At 47.6% G+C, this 26,496-nt stretch overlaps 1 protein-coding gene across 1 annotated transcript in view; it reads left to right on the top strand.

Moving 5' to 3' along the window:
• Nucleotides 1–578: 578 nt before the first annotated feature.
• Nucleotides 579–26,496, top strand: part of LOC119971010 (alpha-1,6-mannosyl-glycoprotein 4-beta-N-acetylglucosaminyltransferase-like) — an 80,750-nt gene continuing 54,832 nt past the window's right edge. Inside the window, 1 exon segment of the mRNA XM_038806127.1 lies at nt 579–869. The gene's annotated coding sequence lies outside the window, so the exon portion shown is untranslated.

Here is a 26,496-nt window from a genome sequence, read left to right as displayed (position 1 = left end):
GATCTTTAATATTGCACAGGGAGAGAGTGGATCTTTATTATAGCACAGGGAGTGAGTGGATCTTTATTATTGCACAGGGAGTGAGTGGATCTTTAATAGTGCACAGGGAGTGAGTGGATCTTTAATATTGCACAGGGAGTGAGTTGATCTTTAATATTGCACAGGGAGTGAGTGGATCTTTAATATTGCACAGGGAGTGAGTGGATCTTTATTATAGCACAGGGAGTGAGTGGATCTTTAATATTGCACATGGAGTGAGTGGATCTTTATTATAGCACAGGCAGTGAGTGGATCTTTAATATTGCACAGGGAGTGAGTTGATCTTTAATACTGCACAGGGAGTGAGTGGATCTTTATCATTACACAGGGAGTGAGTGGATCTTTAATATTGCACAGGGAGTGAGTGGATCTTTATCATTACACTGGGAGTGAGCGGGTCTTTAATATTGCAGGGGGGTGAATGGCTCCTTAATATTGCACTGGGAGTGAACAATTTCGCTCAATATCGCCGCGCACTTCGCCAACCCTGGGGCCACCGTCTGCCACGCTGATCCGACAATATGAACACAGGATGAGGGTTGGAATCGCCTGTTGCGTTTCAACTTCGGCTGGTAAATCACACCGGGAGCACATTGGAAAACAATAATCTATTGGATGATAGTCCGGGAGGGTGGAGCGGTGTGAGGAGGAGCGGTTAGTAGGTAACCTGTGGGATTTGGAGGCGATTGAGGCAAAGAAATATTGCGCCAGTTCTGAGCACAGCACGGAGAGGCCTTGGCTCAGCTTGTTTCAAACAGAACTGTGAGGAAGTGACTGAGGTCCGATATTTTTCTGAAACGAGCACCCGGAGTTCCAGTGAAGTGAGCACGGTGAGGACTTTGGGACTAACTGTGGGATATCAGATTACAGTCTGGGGGGATCCCAGGCGCAATGGAAGCGCTGCAGAGGGTAGAAATGTGAAGGGAGGATATTGGGAATACTCAACAGGTCAGGCAGTACTTGTGGAGGGAGAAACTGTGACCTTTCATTAGAACTGAGATCTCATGTCTGTCTCCTGAATAATCCTGTAGAAATGTAGATAAATAATTGGGGAGAAATTAACATTGGAAGTGAGATTAAATAGATGGTTCTTTAAGAGTTGGCACAAGCGATATTTGTCTCTTGAATTCCTACCATTCTGTTTTGTGATGTGCTGTTAAATATCGAGTGCGAAGACGCGCATTTAAAGGGCGTCCTGATTTTTTTTACAACCCTTGATATACGTTTGAAGGAGCCGGCGGAAGCTGAGTGGGTGTCTCTCTCATTAAGTAGTGTGTTTTGAGCCTCACTCCAGCCATTTGAGCACATCTTCCAGGTGACTGAGGCTCCCATTACATGAAATTTATTCCTTCAGGGGACGTGGGCGTTGCAGGCTGTGCCAATATTTATTGCCCATCCTTAATTGCCCTTGAGGGGGCAGTTAAGAGGCAACCACATTGCTGTGCGCCTGGAGTCACATGTGGGCCAGACCAGGTATGGATGGCAGATTTCCTTCACTAAAGGACGTTAGTGAACCAGATGGATTTTTATGACAATTGACAATGGTTTCATGATCATAGAACATAGAACAGTACAGCACAGAACAGGCCCTTCGGCCCTCGATGTTGTGCCGAGCAATGATCACCCTACTCAAACCCACGTATCCACCCTATACCCGTAACCCAACAACCCCCCCCTTAACCTTACTTTTTTAGGACACTAAGGCCAATTTAGCATGGCCAATCCACCTAACCTGCACATCTTTGGACTGTGGGAGGAAACCGGAGCACCCGGAGGAAACCCATGCACACACGGGGAGGACGTGCAGACTCCGCACAGACAGTGACCCAGCCGGGAATCGAACCTGGGACCCTGGAGCTGTGAAGCATTTATGCTAACCACCATGCTACCGTGCTGCCCCTCTTTTATCATCTTTTAATTCCAGATTTTTATTTAATTCAGATGTCCCTGTCATAATATCCACTCATGTATATAATGAGATGCAGACAGGCAGTGATTGACACATATGATGACCAATGAACACACAACACAGAACAATCAATCACCAGACAAGACACCACCACTATGAAGCTCACAGGGCATTAAGACTCCTGCTCTTTTCGGGACCCAGACACTGAGACAGTCAGAGTGCACAAGTTAGTGGGCACTATTGCCATGTAGTAGCTAGTAAGTCTGGTCGAACCAGTAAGAGGTCGTCAGTAGGATTAGTAGAGTGTCAACCCACAGCTGAACATGTACAGCCGTTCATAGTTTAAATAAAACAGTGTTGGATCATCTCCTGTGTTCGACATTTGTTTCTAGCTTCCCTGCATCCAGTTGCAGTCAACGTCAAACCAACCCGCCTAACACATCAGTCACCATCTGCAGTGGCGGGATTTGAACCTGGTTTACTAGTCCAGTGAAAATACCACTGTCCCCGCTTCTGGCTTCTGACTGAAGATTTGCTTGTTTAGTCTTTGGGATGAGATTTAAACCATCTCTCAAGTGCACATTAAAGCCATTGTATCATAGAATTTACAGTGCAGAAGGAGGCCATTCACCCATCGAGTCAGTACCTGCCATGGAAATGGCACCCTATCCAAACCCACACCTCCACCCTATCCCCGTAACCCAGTAACCCCACCTAACCTTTTTTGGACACTAAGGGCAACTTAGCATGGCCAATCCACCTAACCTGCGCATCTTTGGACTGTGGGAGGAAACTGGAGCACCCGGAGGAAACTCACGCAGACACGGGAGAATGTGCAGAGTCTGCACAGACAGTGATCCAAGTGGAAATCGAACCAGGGACCCTCGCGCTGTGAAGCCACAGTGCTAACCACTATGCTACCATGTTTTAAAGAGGTAAAAATAAATACTTAATTGGAGGAGGGATAATTTCACTGGACTGGGAATGAATCTGTCCAGAGTAAATCAGAGTGAAAGATTGGCAGGCTGAAATCAAAAGAGGTGATGCTTTGGATAGAGGCACATCCCAAAAAGGTGGAAAGGAATGATGAACCAGAATATGAAGAAGCAAAAAGAGGGTAAGACAAACGGTCAGGTTGATAATGCAAGTGAGGACCAGGCTGAATGCTGCAAGTTCAGATGGAAAGTGAATAAGAGGGGTAAAGAGAGAGTATGAGGAGAGACTGGCAGCTAACCTAAAAAGGAATCCAAAAGTCATCCACAGGCATATAAGCAGTATAAGAGGGGGATGCAAGAACAATAAGAACCAAAAACAAGATCTACAGGTGGACACAGGGCTCATAGCGGAGGCACTAGACCAGTACTTTGTGAATGCCTTTGCAAAGGAAGAATATGCTGTCAAAGTCATAGTGAATGAGGAGATAGTTGTGAATGAGGAGATAGTTGAGAAATTGTATGGGCTAAACAAGGGGATGTTAGGTAGGGTGGCTCTACTGGAAGCTGGCAAATTGCAAGGGTCAAATCAGATGCAGCAGAGGACACTGAGGGAAGTAAATCCGCTCTAAATCCCCTGTTTCTTACCTTAAATCAATGCTCCCTTGCTACTAAGCGGAAATGCTTCTTCCTATCTACCCTATCAATGTCCCTCATTGTACACCTCAATCAGTTTCCCCCTCCGTCTTCTCTGCTCTAAGAAGTCAATCCCAGCCTAACCAGTCTCTTTTCATTGCTGAAATTCTCTAGCCCAGGCAACATCCTGCTGAATCTCCTCTGTGCCCTTTCCAGTGCAGTCACAACCTTCTTATAGTATGGCGACCAGAACTGCGCACAATACTCTAGTAATGGCCTAACAAGCATTTTATGCAGCTCCATAATAACCTCCCTCCTGCTCTTATATTCTATGACTCGGCTAATGAAGGCAAATATTCCATATGCCCTCTTAACCACCTGTCCTGCTGATTTCAGGGAACTTTGGACATGCACTCCAAGGTCCCTCTGGTCCTCTGAACTTCCTAGAATCCTATCGTTTATTTTGCCTTGCCTTGTTAGTCCTCCCAAAATGAATCACCACACTTTTCAGGTTAAATTCCATTTGCCACTGTTCGGTCCACCTGGTCAGCCCGTCTATATTATCCTGTAATCTAAGGCATTCCTCCTTGCTATTTAGCACACCAGCAATTTCCGTGTCATCTGTGAATGTACTGGTTATACTTCCTACTTCCACATCTAGATCATTAATGTACACAACAAACAACAAGGGACCCAGCACTGATCCCTGTGGAAAACCACTGGACACAGGCTTCCAGTCACAAAAAACATTAGACCATCACCCTCTATCTCCTGCCACTGAGACAGTTTTGGATCTAATTTGCCAAACATCCGCGGATCCAATGGATTCATTTACCACTGGTCAGCCTATCTATATTCTCCTATAATCAAAGATGATCCACCCCACCAATTTTTGTATCATCCGCAAACTTACTGATCAACCCTCCTACATTCATGTCAAATCATTTGTATCTACCACAAACAGTAATGGCCCCAACATTGATCCCTGTGGGATCCCACTGGACACAGGCTTCCAGTCAGAAAAACACCCTCAACCATCACACTCTGCTTCCTGCCACTCAAATTCTCGATCCAATTGGCCAAATTTCCTTGGATCCCATGGACTCTTATCTTTGCCATCAGTCCACATGTTCTGGTCTTGCCCCAGACTCGTGGAGTACTGGACAGCCTTCTTCGAGGTTATGTCCAAAGTGGTGGGAGTGAGGGTGGAGCCATGCCCGATAGTGGCGGTCTTCGGGGTTTCAGAACAGCCAGATCTATTCCTGGGGAGGAGGGCGGACGCCCTTGCCTTTGCCTCCCTGATCGCCCGCCGTAGAATCCTGTTTGGCTGGCGGTCAGCAGCACCGCCCAGAGCTGCGGACTGGCTGTCCGACCTCTCGGAATCTCTCCAAATGGAGAAAATCAAATTTGCCATCCGAGGGTCGGACGACGGCTTCCACAGAACGTGGGAGCCATTCATGCAACTGTTCCGGGACCTATTTGTGGCCAATGTACAAGAGGAAGAATAGTCGGGGGAAGGTAGCGGGAGGGGCGGGGGGGGGGCTACAGGTTCGTTACGGGGGTTCGATGGCTAGCTAAGGCCCAAAACCAAACTAAATAAACATGTTGAGGGGGGGGGGGGGGCGCAGTTACTACTACGAAGATGCTTACCTGTAAATATGTATGTTAATTTTTGCGTGTTTGTTTTTTTTTCTCTCCTAACAATTTGTAATTTGTTCAATATAAAATATGAAAACTGAATAAAAACATTTATAAAAAAAAATCTTTGCCATCAGTCTCTCGTGTGCGACCTTGTCCAAAGATTTGTCGAAGTCCATGGAGACTATGTCAAATGCATTTCCCTCATTTACACACCTGGTCACCTCTTCACAAAATTCAATCAAGTTGGCCAGATATTACCTCCCCTTAACAAAACCATGCTGACTGTTCTTGATTAATCTCTGCCTCTCCAAATGCAGATTAATTCTGTTTCTGCTTCCGATAGTTCCCCCACCACTAATGTTAGACTGACAGGTCTGTAGTTTCCTGATTTATCCCTTCCTCCCTTCTACTGTGAAAACAAATTCAAATTATTTATTCAAAGCCTGTCCCATTTCCTTCTTTACTATTATTGGTTCCCCTGTCTTATTCTCCAAAGGACCAATGCTCACTTTAGCTACTCTTTTCCATTTATAAATGTGTGGAAACTCTTGCTGTATGTTTTGCTAATTTACTCTCAAACTCTATTTTCTCTCACTTTGTTGTTTCTTAAAGCAGCCTTTCCTGATTTCTACCATTTTCCCAATCTTCTGGTCAGCAACTTAAATAAAAGCAATTTCACAGTTAAGACACTTAACCAAGGTTTTCCATTTCAAAATTAATGTGTAATTCTACCATGCTTTGATCACTCTTCCCTGGAAATTCTATCATTTTGAGATCATTAATTAATCCTGTCTCATTACACATTAACAAGTCTAAATTAGCCTGTTCCCTGTTTGTTCCAGAACTTACTGTTCGAAGAAATTGTCCCAAATGCACTTAAATGAACTTATCTTCAGATCTAATTTTGTCAATTTGATTAATCCAACTTATTTGGAGATTAAAACCGCCCATTGTTATTGAAGTTTTGGGCAGTGTAGACTTGTGAAGCTAACGTATGCCACCAACACTGAAGAAGGTTCAACTCTATTTAATTAACTACTTATAATTTAATTAACTACTTATAAAATAATAGACATACGAGAACTGTGGGTTTAAACAATGCTAGTTTAACTAGAGACCTGTGCCTGTCCGAACCAGTTGAATCTCTCAGCACGTGGTGTGAGTCTGTACTATACTTGATGAGCTCTTGTTCTTCTGAGAGGCAGCATCCAGAATGAGCGGGAAAAGTGATGCCCTCTGCCTTTATAGTGTGTGTGTTCTAACTGGTGATTGGCTGCAGTGTTTGTGCATGTTGATTGGTCCGAATGTGTGTCCATCAGTATGTGTCTGCACCATGATATATTGGTGTATATTATGACATCCTCCTCTTTTAAAAAAATGTTGATGTGAATGTATGACAATAATTAGTGTGGGTGTGTGAAGAATGTTCCTAACTACATGTGAGGTGCAAAGACATATGTACAAATCTATATACAGGAAACAAAGCTATATACAAGGGAAGGTGCCTGGTGCACATAATTAATATGCAGCAAATTGAATAAGAACAATGCTATATACAAACCACTGGAAAACGATTTTAACAAGGAAGGAAACATCTCAGAGAGTCCACATATTTACAAAGTTCATAAATTCAGTCTCTGAGGTGGGCGACGAACTCTGGTTGACCGCCTCAAGGGTGGGTTAATAGCTGGCAGGTCAGGAGCTGGGTGGGCTGCAGCACAGTCAGGGGGAGGCAGAGTGATCGGAAGCTCTGCACAGTCCATGGCAGGATCAGCAGAGGGGCTGGGTGGGCTGCAGCACAGTCAGGGGGAGGCAGAGTGATCGGAAGCTCTGCACAGTCCATGGTAGGGTCAGCAGAGGAACTGTTCGGAGGATCCCGTGACGACTGTGGAACAAGGCGAAGGGCACGCTGATTGTGGCGCTGAATGGATCCGTCCGGAAACCGGACCAGGAAGGAACAGGGGGCCGCCTGCCTGAGGACAGCAGCAGGTGCAGACCAGCCACCAACCGGTAGATGAATGCGAACCTTGTCGTTTGGCTGGATGTTGGAGAGATCAGCAGCACGTGAGTCGTGTGTTGCTTTTTGCTGCACCTGAGGTATCTGCATCCTGTGGAGCATGGGGACATGATCAAGATTGGGGGCGTGAATCGATGGTACCGTCGTCCTGAGGGTGCGGTTTATCAGTAACTATGCAGTCGACAGCCCAGTGGAGAGCGAGGCGGAGCGATAGGCTAACAGAGCAAGATGGAAGTCAGAGCCGGCATCGGCAGCCTTCCAGAGTAGCCTCTTGACTATATGAACTCCCTTTTCCGCTTTGCTATTGGACTGAGGGTACAGGGGACTGGATGTGATGTGTGCGAAGTTGTACTGCTGGGCGAAGCTGGCCCATTCCTGGCTTGTGAAACAGGGGCTATTGTCTGACATCACTGTGAGCATATCATCATGATCACACGGCCGCCCCTGCCTCGCTTGCACTCTGTATGCCCCCTCCAGCTCCGGTGGTCGCGGAAAGGCTTCAGCCCCCATCAGCTGCACCAACAGGTCTGCCACAAACGCTGTGGCATCAGCTCCCTCAGCCCCCTCCGGGAGGCCGATGATCCTCAGATTATTCCTGCGGACTCTATTTTCCAACTCCTCCCCTCTGTCCAGCAGTCTTCTTTGCGCTCCTTCAGCCCGTCAACTTCTAGCGTCGCGACCGTCTGCGCATCCGCCTGCTCCTCCACCGCCTCTCCCAGCTCCTTAACTTTTACATCCTGAGCATGTTTTTCATTTTTTTTCCCAGCCTCTGATTCAGCTGATCCACTGCCTTCTGAAGTGGGTCCAAGTTGTCCCGCTTCAGCGACTCAAAACTGCTTTTCATCACCTGTAGCATATTCTCCAGCGCCTGCTGGATTGCTGAGTCCGAGGTCCGTGTGTCCACCATCTTGGGTTTCAGGTCAGCTTCCTCAGCTCCTTGCCTCTGTCCCTTTCTCTCCCTCTTCCTTTGCTTCCTGGTCTCCTGCGGTTCCATGCACTGCAGCCCGCTCCTCCGCACTTCTGCGGCCGTCTTTTCGCCGCTCCGCAGTCCCGCTATCGCGGGGAATCAGTCCCTAAAGCCCCGCCGGAGTGAGAGTCCGCCGAATGTGCGGCTCACTCGATCATCGCTGCCACCGGAAGTGAAAGGAAACACCTTTTAACAGAAGCACATTAGGCTTACATTCACTACTGAGAACATTATAATTCTGAATTCACCAAATGATCAAGAGATAGTCTTTTCATGGCAGAGAGATCAACAGTACACCTGCTCTGTCTGGCTTCAGCTCCAACACTGAAAACAAAACTAAAACAGACCCTGCAGCAAACAGCCTAAAATGAAAGTAAAAAGCTGACACAGCCCAGCTCCACCCACACTCTGACATCACTGCAGTAATATGAGCAGCTAAACATTTCTTACAGTAACATTCTCATGACACCCGCCGTGACCAGATTCTTGAGTGACCCTCTTATGGACTGAACTGATCTCTCCATGTATATCCTCTACTGAGTAGCACTACACTCCATATGCTCACCCATTAGAACATAGAACAGTACAGCACAGAACAGGCCCTTCAGCCCTCGATGTTGTGCCAAGCAATGATCACCCTACTCAAACCCACGTATCCACCCTATACCCGTAACCCAACAACCCCCCCCCCTTAACCTTACTTTTTAGGACACTACGGGCAATTTAGCATGGCCAATCCACCTAACCCGCACATCTTTGGACTGTGGGAGGAAACCGGAGCATCCGGAGGAAACCCACGCACACACGGGGAGGATGTGCAGACTCCGCACAGACAGTGACCCAGCCGGGAACCGAACCTGAGACCCTGGAGCTGTGAAGCATTTATGCTAACCACCATGCTACCGTGCTGCCCATTGCCTGTGTCTATGTATTTACATTGTGTATCTAGCGTATGTCCTATGTTTTTTCACGTATGGCATGATCTGTCTGGACTGTACGCAGAACCAAACTTTTCACTGTACCTCGGCCAGTCAATTCTATATGCAGATAGCCAAATTTCCCTGTATCCCATGCCCCCAAACTTTCTGAATGAGCCTACCATAGGGAACCTTATCAAATGCCTTACTGAAATCCATATACACCACATCCACTGCCCGACTTTCATCAATGTGTCTCGTCACATCCTCAAAGAATGCAATGAGGCTTCTGAGGCATGACCTGCCCCTCACAAATCCATGCCACTCACAAACCTTTAATCAAACTATGTTTTTCTAAATAATCATAAATCCTGGGCGGGATTCTCCCCTACCCGGCGGAGCGGGCCATATCGGTGCCGAGGAGTGACGTCAACCACTCCGGCGTCGGGCCGCCCGAAAGGTGTGGAATCCTCCGCACCTTCAGGGGATAGGCCGACGACGGCGGGGTTGGCGCCGCACTAGCCTGCACGGAAGGGCTTGGCGCTGTGCCAACTGACGCCGAAGGGCCTCCGCCGGCCAGCGCGAGTTGGCACCTGCGCGGGAGCGCCAGCGTATGCTGGCATCATCCCAGTGCAAGCGCAGGGGTGTTCTTCTTTGCAGTGGTTGACAGCAGCTGGCGCGGAGGGTAAGAGTGCCCCCACGACACAGGCCCACCCCCCGCGGATCGGTGGGCCCCGGTCGCGGGCCAGGCCACTGTGGGGGCACCCCCCAGGGCCAGATCCCCCCCCCCCCCGAGGACTCTGCAGGCCGCCCGTTGAGCCAGGTCCCGCTGGTATGGACCTGGTTTGATTTATGCCAGTGGCTTTGGCCGAAAACGGGCGGCCGCTCGGCCCATCATGGGCCGGAGAATCACCGGGGGGGGGGGGGGCGAGCGGCCGCCGACCAGCACGGCGTGATTCCCGCCCCCACCGAAACCCCGGTGCCGGAGAATTCGGCAGCCGGCTTTAGGGTGGGATTGGCGATTCTCCGAGCCGGCGGGGCGTTGGAGAATCCCGCCCCCTATCTCTCAGAATCCTTTCCAATATTCTGCTCACCACAGAAGTTAGACTGACTGGTCTGTAATTCCTAGGGATTTCCCAATTCCCTTTCTTGAACGGGGAACAGCATTCGCCTCCCTCCAATCACCCGGTACTACTCCAGTGGAGGATGAGGACGCAAAGATCACCACCAACAGCGCAACAATCTCCTCCCTCACCTCCCGTAGTAACCTTGGGTATATCCCGTCAAGCCCAGGGGACCTTATCTATCCTTATGCTTTTCAAAATTTCCAGCACATCCTCCTTCTTAATATCAACCTGTTCGAGTCTATTAACCTGGTTCACACTGTTCTCGTCAGCAACAAGGTCCCTCTCTCTAGTGACTACTGAAGCAAAATATTCATTTAGGCCCCCCCCCCCCCCCATCTCCTCAGACTCTAGGCACAAGTTCCCTCCACTATCCCTGATCAGCCCTACTCTCACTCTGATCATCCTCTTATTTATCACAGAAGTGTAGAACACCTTGGCACCTTGGGGTTTCCCCTAAAATTCCCGCCAGGGCTTTTCATGCCCCCTTCTAGCTTTCCTAAGTCCATTTTTGAGTTCCTTCCTGACTACCTTGTAACCCTCTAGAGTCGTGCCAGATCCTTGCTTCATTAACCTTAAGTAAGCTTCCTTCTTCCTCTTGACTAGAAGGTCGTCATCCAAGGCCCATTCACCTTTCCATTCCTCCCTCGTCTCATTGGGACAAAACTATCCAGCACTCCTTAAACAACCCCCACATTACTGTTGTGCATTTCCTCAAGAAGAACTGTTCCCACTTTATGCTGCTCAGCTCCTGTCTCATAGCAGTATAATTTCCCTTCCTCCAATTAAATACCTTCCCATACTGTCTGTTCCTATCCCTCTCCATGACTATGGTAAAGGTCAAGGAATTGTCATCGAAATGCTCTCCCACCGAGACATCTACCACCTGGCCTGCTTTGTTTCCAAGCACCAAATCCAATTTGGCATCCCCCCTAGTCTATCTACATATTGAGTCAGGAATCCTTCCTGTACACACCTGCCAAAATCTGCTCCATCCAAACCATTTGCAGTAAGGACATCATCTCACCAAGTTGAAAACTAATTAACTCCCCACAGAATCTCCTTAATTAAAATAAACTTGCATTAGCCCAAGTGTTTTGCGATGGTTAATTGTAGCTCTGGCTCCTAAAAGCTTTGTTGTTTTTCAAACCAAGGTTCTTTTAAAACATGACTGCAGCAGTCAAACACACTCTAACCCAGTCTTTTAACCCTTACTTCACCAAATATTTACAATACAATGTATATTAAATTCCTACACTCATCACATTGGAGACAATTTAAGTTTAAATCGTAAGCTATCTTTTCCAGAAGTCGATTATCTTTGCACCTGAGGTGCCTTTTTGATCAGAAATTCTCTATCTCTGTGCTGGAATTTTTAAATTGTTTTCATGGAGAGTCTAGAATGAAGGGGCACAGTTTAAAAATAAGGGGGCTTTCTTTTAAGGCGGAGATGAGGAGTAATTACTTCTCTCAGGGTGCCTTTAGTCTTTGGCAACCTCTGCCCAGTCAACAGTGGAGGCTGGGTCCTTGAATAATTTCAAGGCAGTGTTCGTCAGAATCTTTGATTGGCAAGGGAGTCAATGGTCAATGGTTATCGGTGGGGGCGGGGGGGGGGCGGGTACAAGAGACAGGAAAGCGGAGTCAAGGCCATAACAGGCCAGCCATGATGTTATTGACTTGCGGAACAGATTCGATGGGCCAAATGATCTCTCTCTCTCTCTCCTTCCTTTAAGGTGCTCCTGAATATCCTTCTATTTTGACCAAGGTTTTAGTCCCTGTTATGTTATCCCCTTTATTGACTCGGTGTCAATTTTCACTCCTGTGAAACATCTTGAAATGTTTAGCAAATGCACTATATAAATGCCTAGGAACATGAGTGGGTCATATAGCCCCTTGACCCTATCCTGTCATTCATTTTTTTTTAAAATTTAGAGTACCCAATTATTTTTTTTTCAATTGAGGGACAATTTAGCATGGCCAATCCACCTAACCTGCACAACTTTGGGTTGTGGGGGTGAAACCCATGCAGACATGGGGAAAATGTGCAAACTCCGCATGGACAGTGACGCAGGGCTGGGATTCGAACCCGGGTCCTCAGCGCCGTAGTCCCAGTGCTAACCACTGCGCCACATGCCACTCCCTCCGCTATCCTGTCATTCATAATTTCATACACCAGAGTTTACCCCATATCCCTTAATACCTTTGATTAACAAATATCTAACAGTCTCAGTCTCAGGTTTTAAAAATAGCAATTGACTTAGCGTAATATTGCAATTTGCGGAAGAGGCCAAAACTTCTACCACCCATTGCAAGTTTCCAGTTAATTATTGCTGGTGGGTAAAATTAATAGATTGCCTTTTAAATTCCAAGTTTACGGGTCTGAAGAAACCAGCCCGAGATGAACTGAAGGAGATAGAAAGTCAGTCTTGTTTTATTGCAGCAATGGCCAGGGATTAACCTTTAATTTGTGATGCCTCCAGTTTGGTGACCTGAGTTACTGAACCCAAACAGTGTGGGCTCCCATCAAGGTGAACACTGTCTACTTTACTTGACTGCTGTCTGATTGTGTCTCCAGCTAATTTGTCCGGCTCAATGTCTGCCTTGGAACAGGAGCGTACAGATCAGACACTAATAGTTTGAGATATGACGTTTCATAGACCCGGAAAGTCAAGGGTGTCCAGGCTTGTTAAATATGCTGCCCGACACTTTACAAACCAGTCTTGACATTTTATGATCTGTACAAAGTCAAGCCCTGCATTTTCCTTTACATGACTCATTTACTAACAATGTAAAACAGAATTCTCTTTTTCCTGATATGAAGGTAGCCTTGCAAGTCTACGGTACAACACAAATTTTGGTTGAACTTTCCACTCCCATCAGCAGCGGAAATCATAGCCAACAAGGGCAATAAATTTGGTACGATGGAAAAAGTCAATTTCCCACCAGTGTGAATGAGTTTGGAATTTTGTTCTCCTGACTTTGATGGTGGGTTAACGGTGGCTTGGGTTACACTTTGATCCATGCCGAGAACCACACTTGCATCTCATGGATGCCCATTAATAGGGCAACTCACAGAAGTGCCCCGTCATTTGGACTTAGAACAATCTATTTTTGCCAACCATATACAAGTGACGTGCAGCTGCAAGGCTCACTTAGTCAACAACTTTGAGGTCTGCAGATGTTTCTTTCCATTTCTTGGGGGCCTTTCATAACCTGAGTGCCGTTAACAAACACTATGCCAAGGCTAAACTGGGAAGGGAGGTGAAGACTGGAACGGTGGAACGAAGGATGGAAAGGGGAAATAGGTTTACAAGGTGAGAATCGGGTGGTTGTCCGGGGAAGTTAGAGGGAACGTCTGGGGAAGTGGGGGTTATTGTCTGGGGAAGGGTGGGGTGGGGAGTACCTTACAGAGCAGGATCATTGGTGTTGTCGGTGGGCTCCTGGAGGGAGAACTCAGAGTACTGGTTATAGGAGGGAACAGTCACAGTCAGAGGGGTGGCAGGTGCAGAATGCGAGACTAGTAAGTGAAGATCTCATCAAGTGGTTCATGGAGGGGGATAAGACTGGTGGCTCGGACAACAGTGTGGGTGGGGGGGGGAGGTCAGGGTGGGCAGGAGACAGTAGCTGGTGTCGGGTCTGAGAGGAGAGAAGGCATGTGGAGCTAAATCATGAGGGGATCCATGGTAACATGGGGAGGTTCAAGTGTGACAGAGTGCAGAGGAATGGTGACATTGCGAGGGTCTATGGTGATGGGGGGGGGGGGAGCGAGGTTGGTGGGTTTTGGGGAGGGTACAAAGTGGTGGAACAAGTTTGAAAGCTGGAGACATGCGGGAAAATGTCCACGTGAAGCATCTTGCACATGGCTCTCATTATTTTGGTCAAAGAGCAATGTCTCCATATGCAGGTATGTATGAATGAGAAGCACACCAATCTCTGATCCTCCAGTTTGTCCTTCAACTGGGATGTGTTGCTCGTTCTGGGTGAGTGTGCTTAACACTCAATTTGGCTCTGTTTCGTTACTTAGCTCTGGAGTCGCCAGGTATCGTTAAGATACCGCCACAAGTTTCAAGGTCAAGTTCAAAACAATAAAACCATACACCAATTAGTAAGTTCAAACAACTGAGTTTATTATAATACAATTATAATACTACCCATGCACACGCTAAGATGATTAAACTATTCCTACCACTAAATAAACCAATACTTATCTCAAAGGGAACTGCCGGATCAGGGGACAAAGCCTCTTGCTCTGCTCTGGTCTGCAGACTTCAGGTTGGTATGGGTTAAAAAGGGGTCAGGAGTGTCTATATCTGGTAGCGATCTTTGTGAGACACTTACTTGCTGCGGCTGCTGTCCCAAACCTCTCCTCTCTCTCGTTCAAGGTCTTCTTTGGCAAAAACTGGTCGAGATGCTGGTCCAGAGAGGAGGACTGGTTAAGAAGAACAAACTAAATGTGGGACCTGTCTTTTATAGGTCCTAGGGCTTCGCGCTCTTTTGGGCGGACCCTTTTCCTGCTGGGAATCGATTGGGTCTCTTCCCAATCGATTTGTTTGAATCCCCCCAATACTGAGGCTGTCCCTCGGTTGCTGGGTGGGCCTTCAGGTGCTTTGTTTTCGAACCCCGCTGGTGCCGGGGTGTCTGGTTTCCCATACACTGTTGCAATTACTTCTCTATTTGTGTCCATTGTTCCTGGGATCGTTCCACTGCTATGTTAACTATCCCGGAGATTGCCTGATTAGTATGCGGAATGTTCGTTTCGGTGCTGTCTGCTCTCTTAGCAGACAGAATACACATTTGCTTGGTGCAGCCTGCTTGTGCTGCAAACTTTGTCCATTTTAACCTGCAAGCTTTGCGTTCCTCCATTTTGTATTGAGGGAATGGCCGGTGGCTACAGATGGCTGGAATGAGGACGCCATGTCTAGGTGGACGTCAGGTGAAGGGTTTGGAACTTGCCTTTTAGATGGAGAGAAGCCCAGAAAGGACATGCTCAATAAATGTATTACTTCAATTGATTCACACATCCATTGAGGCATTTGTGATTCAGGCTCAGACAACCCTCCCTTGGTCATGGCTCTCATACAGATGAGGAGGGCCCATCACAAGTTGTCACAGGGTCATGAGGGGAAAGGGCCTGCAAAAGGCAGCAGGGCCTCGATAAGGTCAAGCGGGTGCCAAACATGGAACACTGTCATGATGAGCATTGGCCCGACCACTGGTGTATTGCCAATGGTTCTCTTACCCAGTGATTTCTGAGAAATGTACCATCAATTTGTTTAAGCTGATAACCCTATAATTATTTTTGCATAGCCACACAGGTGGTAGCTTAGGAAGCTGGGCCACTAAGAGGGAATATAGCTTCTGCTATGAATGGTGTCCAGTTGGTGGCACCCTCGATGCTGAGTCAGAAAGTTATGGACTCAAGTTCCACTCCAGAGGCTTGAGCACAAAAATCAAGGTTGACACTCCCAATGCAGGAGCATGCAACTGCACTATCAGGGTTACTGTCTTTTGGATAGGAACATTGGAATTAGGAGCGGAAGTAGGCAATTCAGCAATTCGAGCCTGTTCCACCATTCAATCAGATCTTCCTTGTCTAAAGTCCACCTCCCTGCCTGTTCCCCATATCCCTTTAACCTGTTTTTAAATCAGAAATATATCTATCTACCTTTTTAAAAATATTTTTATTCTCCTTTTTCACATTTTCTCCCAAATTTGCACCCACCAACAAGAAACAATATGCAGTAACAAATATAATGTCCGAGGTGCGGGAAGGAGAAGCAGCGCCGGCCCTAGGGTTGCTGGCGCCCCGGGCAAGCTGAACTTCAGCGCCCTTCGGGGGGGGGGGGGGCCGAGGCGGGGGGGCGGACGGAGGGGGGGCTGCCGGAGGGGGGGGGGGGGGGGCCGTCCTGGGGGAGGGTGGCCACCGCGCATGCGCTGGTTGGCACCGGCCCAACTGCGCATGCGCGGGACCCGAGTCTCTGGCGCCCCCTAGCACAGGCGCCCTGGGCGACTGCCTGAGTTGCCGGTACCTTGGGCTGGCCCTGAGGAGAAGGGACAGAGTGGGTTAGGATGGAGGAGGAATCTTGTAAGGGGTCTAGTTTGAGGGCTATGGTGACGGCAGCATTGCCAATGGCTCCGAGTAGGTATTCAGGGAGCCCAGTGGTGCAGTCCACAGTGAAGATATGGAATCAGCTGAGGAGGCATTTTAGGGTGGAAGGGATGTCGGTGCTAACGCCGCTGTGCGAGAATCATGGGTTTGTGCCGGGGAGATGGATAGTAAATACAGGAGGTGGAGGGAAGTGGGGCTGGTCAAGGTGAGGGATTTGTATTTGGAGGAAGGGTTCGCCAGTCTGGAGGAGCTAAGGGAGAGGGTAGAGCTGACGAGGGGTAGTAAGTTTAGGTATCTACAGGTTAGGGACTTTGCACGAAAGGTCTGGAAGGGGTTCCCTAGATTGCCGGGATACACCTTGCTGGAGCGACTGCTGCTTCCAGATGTGGAAGGGGAGGGAAGAATTGGGGATATAAGTGGCCGGGGGAGCAGGGAGGCGAGCGGCTGGTGAAGATCAAGGAGAAATGGGAAACGGAGTTGGAAATGGAGATCAATTGGGGCGTATGGAGTGAGGCACTACAAAGAGTAAACGGGACCTCCTCTTGTGCAAGGATGAGCCTGATACAGTTTAAGGTGGTGCACAGAGTGCATATGACTCGGGCGAGAATTAGTGGGCTCTTTCAGGGGGTAGCAGATGAGTGTGAGAGGCGTGGGCGGGGTCCAGCGAATCATGCGCACAAGTTTTGGGGATGTGAAAAATTGGGAAGATTCTGGGTGGGAATGTTCGCGGTCTTAGCCAGGATAGTGGAGGAGGGAGTGGACCGATGTATTGGCCTTCGCCTCTCTGATTGCACGGCGACGAATTTTGCTGGAGTGGCGGTCGGCATCGCCATCGGGGGTAGCAACATGGTTGGGGGACCTGTATGACTTCCTGCAATTAGGGAAGATAAAGTATGATTTAAGGGGCTCAGCAGGGGAGTTTGAGAAAAGGTGGGGTATTTTTGTAACCGTGTTTGAGGAGCTGTTCATCGCAGGGGGGTGGGGGGGATGAAATTGGAGAAAAATCTGTACAAACTGTATAGTTGCTGTAACCTACTTTGATACGAGTTTGAATAAAATGCGTTTAAAAAATAGCAAATATAATGTCAATCCCCATATTAACAACAACAATCCCATCCTCCCTCTAACCTCCAAACAACTGCCCGCATCTTAACTTAAACAAATAACAAAAAAGGAATCGGGAATGACCCATAGTTATCCTTAACACATATAGTCCCCCTCCTCCCAACCCCCCCCCCCCCCCCAAATAATGTTCAATGTTATCCAATTCTTGAAAGTGCATAATGAATAACACCCATGAATTGTAGAACCCCACCGTCCTTCACTCAGTTCAAACTTAACCTTCTCAAGAGTCAAGAATTCCAACAGGTACCCCGCCACAACAGGGCACAGGGTGATCTATCTCCTTCTTGAAACCATGTAATGCTGCAGACTTCACCACACTATGAGGTAACGAGTTCCACAAATTCACCACCCTCTGCAAGAAGTAGTTCCTCCTCATCTCAGTTTTAAATCAAATGCCTCTCAATCTATATCTGTGACCTCTCAGTTGAGATTGCCCCACAAGGGGGAACATTTAGTGTACGTTTACTTTATCAATCCGTTTTAGTAATTTATATACCTCGATCAAATCCCCATATCCTTCTAAACTGTTCAATCTCTCTTCATACGTCAACGCTTTCAACCCAGGAATTAATCTGGTGAATCTCCTCTAAACTGCTTCCAATGCCACCACATCCTTCCTCAAAAATAAGGAGACCAAAATTGGACACAATACTCCAGATGTGGTCTCACCAACACCCTCTGCAATTGCAACAACATTTCTCTACATTTATGCTCTAGTCCTTTTGCAATAACCGCTAACATTCCATTTGCCTTTTTTTAGATGTGACGTTAAAACAAGGCACTATCTACCTGCTCAGGTGGGTGCAAAAGAGCTAATTAAATTATTTCACAGAGCAGGGGTGCTGCTCCCTGGTGTCCTGTCCAATATTCATTCCTCAATTAACATCGCTAAATAAAACAGCGGCTGGATTCTCCGCTCCCCCAGCCGCGTGTTTCTCCTCGGAGTGCCATTCGCTGGCAGCAAGATTCTCTGTTCCCGCTGCTGTCAATGGGATTTCCCATTGAAGACACCCTATGCTGCCGGGAAACCCATGGCAGGAAAAAAGAATCCCAACGGCCGGAGAATTCCAGCCCAGATTATCTGCCGATGATCACATTGCTGTCTGTGGGATCTTGCTGTGTGTAAATTGGCTGCCGTGTTTCCTACATTACACAAGTGACTATGCTCCAAAACTGCTTTCTTGTCTGTGCAACACCTTGGCGATGGCCTGAGGTGAAAGGTGGTAAATAAAAATGCTAAACAGTTCTGCTCAATATGTCACTTCACCGAGAGCTGTTGCTGCAACTAATAATAAGAATAATCTTTATTGTCACAAGTAGGCTTACATTAACACTGCAATGAAGTTACTGTGAAAAACCCCAGGTCGCCACACTCCGTCGCCTGTTTGGGTACTAGAGAGGGAATTCAGAATGTCCAATTCACCTAACAAGCAGTTCTTCCGGAACTTGTGGGAGGAAACTGCAGCACCCGGAGGAAACTCATGCAGACACAGGGAGAACATGCAGTCCTTGCACAGTCAGTGACCCAAGTTGTGTATCGAACATGGGACCCTGCGCTGTAAAGAAACTGCTAACCACTGTGCTATTGTGCTGCCCAATACTCAATACAGCAGTCTTGTAAAATACCCAGTAAGCTTTAACAGGCTGTTGCTATCATTGTCTTCTCGAGATTGGTCCAAATCCTGTTGGCATCACAGAACCCCAGATATTGATTGTGAAAATGAAACCCAGCAACAAGTCGTCCCATTGCAGGACAAGATAAACTGAGAGAATCACAAACCCTATGTACAGTGTTGGACGAGGCACGAGGCGACTCACACAACAGATTGAGTAACGGAATGAATGACAGGTAACCCGAGGCGCGCATGCACAGATTTCTGAAGGTGGGCAGGATACATCGAAACACCGCCAGCTGCGTGGAGAGATTGGAAAACCACAGGTTGTTCGCCTCAGAATGGAGAATGTTATGTTGAAAATTGTGACAAGCTATAGGGTTTTCAATCGAGCAAACAAGGAGCAGCAGTTTTCAATTGTAGGAGAATCAGTAACCAGAAGGCACAGATTTGATATAATTGGCAAAAGAACCCATGAGGAGATGAGATTTGTAAAAACAAAACTCTTAAAAGAGTTATGATCTGGAACTTTTCGCTTGACAGGGTTTTGGAAGCAGATTCCAGATGGGCAGCACAGTAGCACACATGGCTAGCACTGTGGCTTCACAGCGTCAGGGTCCCAGATTCGATTCCCTGCTGGGTCACTGGGACGGCATGTTCTCTCTGTGTCTGTGTGGGTTTCCTCCGGGTGCCCATGACAGCAAGTGGTAGTGGATCAAAAGTATTCCGCCTGAAGGTCGGTGACCAGTGGTGTCCCGCAAGGATCTGTTCTGGGACCTTTGCTCTTTGTGGTTTTTATAAATGTCTTGGATAAGCAAGTGGAAGAGTGGGTTACTAAGTTTGCCGATGACACGAAGGTTAGTGGAGTTATAGATAGTGTCGAGGGCTGTTGCAGGTTACAACAGGACATTGACAGGATGCAGAGCTGGGCTGAGAAGTGGCAGGTGAAGTTCAACTTCGATAAATGTGAAGTGATTCATTTTGGAAGGTTGAAATTGAATGCTGAATACAGGGTTAAAGGCAGGATTCTTGGAAGTGTGGAGGAACAGAGGGATCTTGGGGTCCACATAAATAGATCCCTCAAAGTTGCCACCCAAGTTGATAGGGTTGTTAAGAAGCCGTATGGTGGGACAGCACGGTGGTGCAGTGGGTAGCACTGCTACCTCATGGCGCCGAGGTCCCAGGTTCGATTCCGGCTCTGGGTCACTGTCCATGTGAAGTTTGCACATTCTCCCCGTGTTTGCGTGGGTTTCGCCCCCACAACCCAAAGATGTGCAGGGTAGGTGGATTGGCCACGCTACATTGCCCCTTAATTTGAAAAAAATTGCGTACTCTAAATTTATTTAAAAAATAAAGGAGTAGGGTGTGTTGGCTTTCATTTACAGGGGGATTGAGTTTAAGAGCGGCGGGGTTTTGCTACAGTTTTTAAAACCCTGGTTAGACCACACTTGGAATATTTTGTCCAGTTCTGGTCGCCTCATTATAGGAAGGATGTGGATGCTTTGGAGAGGTTGCAGAGGAGATTTATCAGGATGCTGCCTGGACTAGAGGGCTTGTCTTATGAAGAAAGATTGAGGGAGCTAGGGCTTTTCTCACTGGAGCGAAGGCAGAGGTGACTTGATAGAGGTGTACAAGGTGATGAGAGGCATGGATAGAGTGGATAGCCAGAGACTTTTCCCCCAGAGCGGAAATGGCTGTCATGAGGGGACATGATTTTAAAGTGATTGGTTGAATCAACCAATTATAGGGCAGATGGCAGAGTTAGGGGGCGGGATTTTCTCAGCCTGGGACCGGGCTGGAGAATCACTGCGGCCGGCGCGCATCGTGCTATGCTGCCCTGACACTGGGATGCGATTCTCCGCAGAGCGAAGAATTGGTGCTGGCGTGGTTGCCACGGCGCCAGTTGGGGGCTGCTCTACGCCCCCCCCCCCCGGCCCCCCCCCCCCCCCCCCCCCCGATGATTCTCGGGCCGAGCGGCCGTAAGAAAAAACCCGAGTCCTGCCAGCACCTATCTAATTTGATCTTAGTCAGTGGGACCTCGGCGTGGAAGGGTCGGGGGCAACCTGTGGAGGGGAGGGTCTCTGATCCCGGGGGGGCCTCCGATATGGCCTGGCCCGCGATCGGTGCCCAACGATTGGCGGGCCACCCACTCGGGCTGGGGTCTCCTTTCTTCCGCGCCGGCCCCTGTAGCCCTACGCCATGTTGCATCGGGGCCGGCGCGGAGAAGGAGCCTCTGCGCATGCGCGGACCCCTTTGTGCCCACTTGACACCGGGATCAGCATCTGGAGCGGTGAGGGTTGCTCCAGTGCCGTGCTGGCTCCCTGTAGGGGCCAGAATTGCTCATCCTGAGGCCGACGGCGTCCACACTTAGCCTCAGGATCAGAGATTCCCACCCAAGTTCTTTACACAGAGAGTGGTGGGTGCGTGGAATGCACTGCCAGCAGAGGTGGTGGTGTCAGAATCATTAGGGACATTTAAGCGATTCTTGGACAGGCAGATGGACAGCAGTAAATTGAAGGGGTTAATCTTAGATTAGGATAAATGGTCGGCACAACATCGTGGGTCGAAGGGCCTGTACTGTGCTGTACTGTTCTATGTTTTATGTCATTGTTGGGTAGAGCAAAGACACCTGGCTTTTTGAGAAAGCATTTACAGTTTGGTTGTGATCTGACTGAAGCTGTGTGCCTAGTGAAACAATTCTGCTCTCACTTTACGTTAGTTAAAATATATTAACAGTATTTAAAGCAGTGCAGATTTGTCTGAGGACAAGGGGGAGCTGAAACAAGCCAGTTGAAACTGATTTTGAAGGCATACAGGTCGGGATTCTCTCAGCCTAGGGCCGGGTCGGAGAATCTCCCCGACCGGCGCGAATCGCCCCACGCCACCCCGATGCCGGCATGCGATTCTCTGCAGAGCGGAGAATCAGCGCCATTGGGGCCAGTATGGTTGGCGTGGCGTCGGTCGTGGGCCATTCTACGCGGCCGGCCCACCGATTTTCGGCCCGGGATGGGCTGAGCAGCCGTAAAAATGCCGAGTCCTGCTGGCACCGCCCACACCTGCTCTCAGCCGGTGGGAACTCGGGGTGTAATGGTCGGGGGGGCGGCCTGTGGAGTGGGGCTCTGGTGTGGCCTGGCCTGCCTCCTTTCCTACGCGCCGGCTCCTGTCGTCCAGCGTCATGTTCCGTCGGGCCGGCATGTTGATGGAAGCCACTGCACATGTGCAGATCCCGCGGCGCCCATTTCACGCCGGGATCAGCAACTGGAGCGGCGCAAACCGCTCCATTGCCGTGCTGGCCCCCTGTTGGGGCCAAAATTAGTCGTTGGGTCAGCCCGTTCACGCCGTTGTAAAATGCGACGGCGTTTACAACGGCGTGGACACTCTGCCGTTAGAGAATCCCGCCAACAGTTTCTGGATGGGACTGACTGGATTCAGATTTTAAAAATATATAAATTTAGAGTACCCAATTATTATTTTTTCCAATTAAGGGGCAATTTAGAATGGCCAATCCACCTAACCTGCACATCTTTGAGTTGTGGGGGTGAAACCAATGCAGACATGGGGAGACTCCAGACGGACAGTGACCTAGGGCCGGAATTCAAACCCAAGTCCTCAGCACCATAGGCAGCAGTGCTAGCCACTGTGCCACGTTGCGCCCTGATTCAGATCTTTTTAATAATAATAATCTTTATTAGTGTCACAAGTAGGCTTACATTAACATTGGAATGAAGTTACTGTAAAATCCCCTAGTTGCCACACTCCAGCACCTGTTCGGGTACACAGATTGGACATTCTGAATTCTGGACATTCTCCTTCCCGAACAAGAGCCGGAGTGTAGCGATAAATGGGATTTTAACAGTAACTTCATTACATTGTTAATGCAAGCCTACTTGTGACACTAATAAAGATTATTATTACAGAGGGAGAATTCAGAACGTACAATTCGCCTAACAAGCATGTCTTTCGGGACTTGTGGGAGGAAACCAGGGCACCCAGGGGAAACCCATGCAGACACGGGAGAACGTGCAGACTCCGAACAGACAGTGACCCAAGCGTGAATTGAATCCAGGACACTGGCACTGTGAAACAACAGTGCTAACCACTGTGCTACGGTGCTGCCTGTCAAGCAGTGTCAAAGAATAACTCTGTGAAGCAAGTATTCCTCTGTGACATTTGTATATAAGGTGGATTGAGAGCTGGGGTGGTTTTTTTCTTGTTTAAGTGGGGGAGGGGGTGGGGGAGCAATTAAATGTACTGTATTCACTATATTGAGTAATATTATTTAAGGGGGCTATTTTCTGGTGTGATGTTAAAGACTTCAATACTGTTTTAGCAATAACATTTGTTTTAATATACCATATCCTTATTTCTTTGCACAATCACTTCTGGAGAAAAGTATCCTTTCCTCTCAGCCTTACAAAATGAAAATGCAGTATTGGGGTTTCTCTCCAATATCCTTCTTAAAAAGCTTTTCAGAATACCCAATTATTTTTTTCCAATTAAGGGGCAATTTAGCGTGGCCAATCCACCTACCCTGCACATCTTTTGGGTTATGGGGGTGAGACCCACGCAGACACGGGGAGAATGTGCAAACTCCAAACAACACGGACAGTGACCCGGGGCCGGGATCGAACCCGGGGCCGGGATCAAACCCGGGTCCTCGATGCTATGAGGCAGCAGTGCTAACCCCGCCTGTATCCTAGCCACTATTGGGGTCTGGTCTGGGATCGTAATTCGAGCAATTGCAGTTTTTATGGGCTTCAACCTACTGTGGGGAAAAATCTGCCACAGCCAAGGCGTCAAACCTTGAACTCTCAAATTTTCCACCTTTCAACATTGAACTTTAATTTGGGTAGGAAAGTAACTACTTACTGTCATTCTGCAAGTATGTGTGTTAATATTGTTTATACCGCTTACCTGAATGGGTTTTTAACTCAATAAAACAAACCCCTTTTTGTTTTAAACACAAGAAAGCCAGCCAAACTACTTTCTTGATAAACAGCATGTAAATGATTAAGAACAGACACTGAGTAAATACCGTCATCCTTACAAATTCACAAACAAAACCCTGTTATAGGCAGTGGTATACTAGGAGAGTCATTTTTACCCCTCCTCACATGGCTGTAACAACCCTACCTATGTTGCTCGTACCCACGCAGAACATGACGACATCCCCTCCCACTACAAGTTCCTCTCCAGGCCCAAGCAACATTGGAGCACGTGCGGGCCATTCAGTTGGTCGAGCCTGCTCCACTATTTAAACAGCACACGGCTGATTATCTATCCCTCACACCATTTCCCCCCACTAGGGGTTGGTTTAGGACAGTGGGCTAAATAGCTGGCTTGCAATACAAAATCATTTCAGTAGCACGGGTTCAATTCCCGTACCGGCCTTCCCGAACAGGTGCCAGATTGTGGCAACTAGGGGCTTTTCACAGTAACTTAATTGAAGCCTACTTGTGACAATAAATGATTATTATTATTATTATCCCCATAGCCCTTGATGTCATTCTGTATCTGCGTGGGTTTTCTCCGGGTGCTCCAGTTTCTTCCCACAGTCCAAAGATATGCGGGTTAGGTGGATTGGCCAAGCTCAGTTGCCCCTTAGTGTCCAAACAAAAGGTTAGGTGGGGTAACAGGGATAGTGTGGAGGTGTGAGCTTAGGTAGGGTATTCTTTCCAAGAGCCAGGCAAACTCGATGGGCCAAATGGCCTCCTTCTGCACTGTAAAGTCTTTGATTCTATGATTGTGGGTATATATATATATGTATACACACACACAGGGTATAGACCTTGCTATGAGGTAACTCCATGCTTGCATCTACATAGGTCTCTGTCCAGTCCACAACTGATTCTAGTCACAGGTCATTTGTCTCTTTACATAACACTGTGGACGGAAACCCATACAGACAAGGGGAGAACATGCAGAATCCGCACAGACAGTAACCCAAGCCAGGCGTTGAACCTGCCGACCATGGAGCTGTGAAACAACTGTGCTAACCACTGTGCTACCGTGCCATGTTATCAATAAACACTTAGGGCCTGAACTACTGGAACTACTGGCGGCGTTGCGCTGGGTGCGAAAACTAAGCAGACCAGTTAGATAGTGGGTGTTGTTTTCTCTATTTTGCTTTACCTGGATGGCTCGGATACGTAGTGTTGAATAAAGAACACAAAGTTTTGTTAACAAACAAAACTATAAATTTGTTACACTACCAATAAAATTCAATCACATTCCTAAAATAGGTTTCTATATTAAACTATGCTATCTCTAACTAACAGACTTTCTCAAGTCCCACTGCTCTCTCTCTCTCATGCCTCACTATCTTATCCAGTTCTCTCCTAACTCGTAACTCCCAGAATCCCTGAAGTCACATGATATATATATATGACTGTTCTGTGGTTCCCTCTAGTGGTAAGAAGCATTATCATTAACTTGTTAACTCTTTTCATCCCAGTCAATATAAATATCATTACATCCCCCTTTTTTTCAAAAATAGTTGGAGATTTCTACAAACATGTGTATAGTAAGAGCATTGTATGCTCTATACATGTAATTGGCTACTGATATTGTACAGTAGTTAACATTTTAAAAAAAAACGTTTTACAGTCCACAAATTGAGTTTGTACTCAGTCTTCACTTTGGTAGTGTGGTACGTAGCTAACAAGTCACCTGCTCAAATCGATCAAGTGGTCGACTGGTTGAACCACTTTTGTTGTCTGACCTGGTCTTTTTTCAGTGCTTGTGGTGTCGATGTTGTGTGTCCTTTTTCTTAAAAACTGGTTTGGTTTCTGGTCTTTGAGCAAATACCAACTTGTTAAATTTGTTAGAATGACTTCTTTTTTGTCAGGGGTTTTTCACAGCCATTCCTTTGTGTACAGTCTGTTGTTCCATAGTGACTTTCTGTGTGCTCAAGATCCGTTCCTTTTGGATTGTCTGATTCATTTTCAACTATTATACCCTCAGTGTCCTTTGTATTATCTGATGTTTCGCTGCATTTTATGATCTCAGGTTCCTGCGGCTGATCTGATGAATCATTAATCTTTGTGACATCAGACCCTTCTGGATGATCTGATTTAGTTTTGATCTCTTGGTGCTCCTCTTCTGGAGTCAACTTCTCCAAGATGTCATTTGCTTGTCGGCTGTTCACCATTGATGTGCTCTCAATTGATCTGATCACTGTTGCACTTTCATTGTTATGTTCTTGTTGGTTGTTCACAATTGATGTGTTCTCAGTTGGTCTGTTCATTGTTGCACTCTGATTGTCAGCTTTTGTACAGTCCATCTGAGATCTGTCAGTCTCTCTTTTGTCCTGCACAGCTTGTATGCTACTTGAGATCACTTTGTCACTATTTGCAAATAAAGTATGATGTGGAGATGCCGGCATTGGACTGGGGTGAGCACGGTAAGACGTTTCACAACACCGGGTTAAAGTCCAACAGGTTTGTTTCAAACACAAGCTTTCGGAGC

This window comes from Scyliorhinus canicula, chromosome 9, assembly GCF_902713615.1.
Source record: "Scyliorhinus canicula chromosome 9, sScyCan1.1, whole genome shotgun sequence".
NCBI lineage: Eukaryota > Metazoa > Chordata > Chondrichthyes > Carcharhiniformes > Scyliorhinidae > Scyliorhinus > Scyliorhinus canicula.
This window is presented reverse-complemented; position numbering and strand designations above follow the sequence as displayed.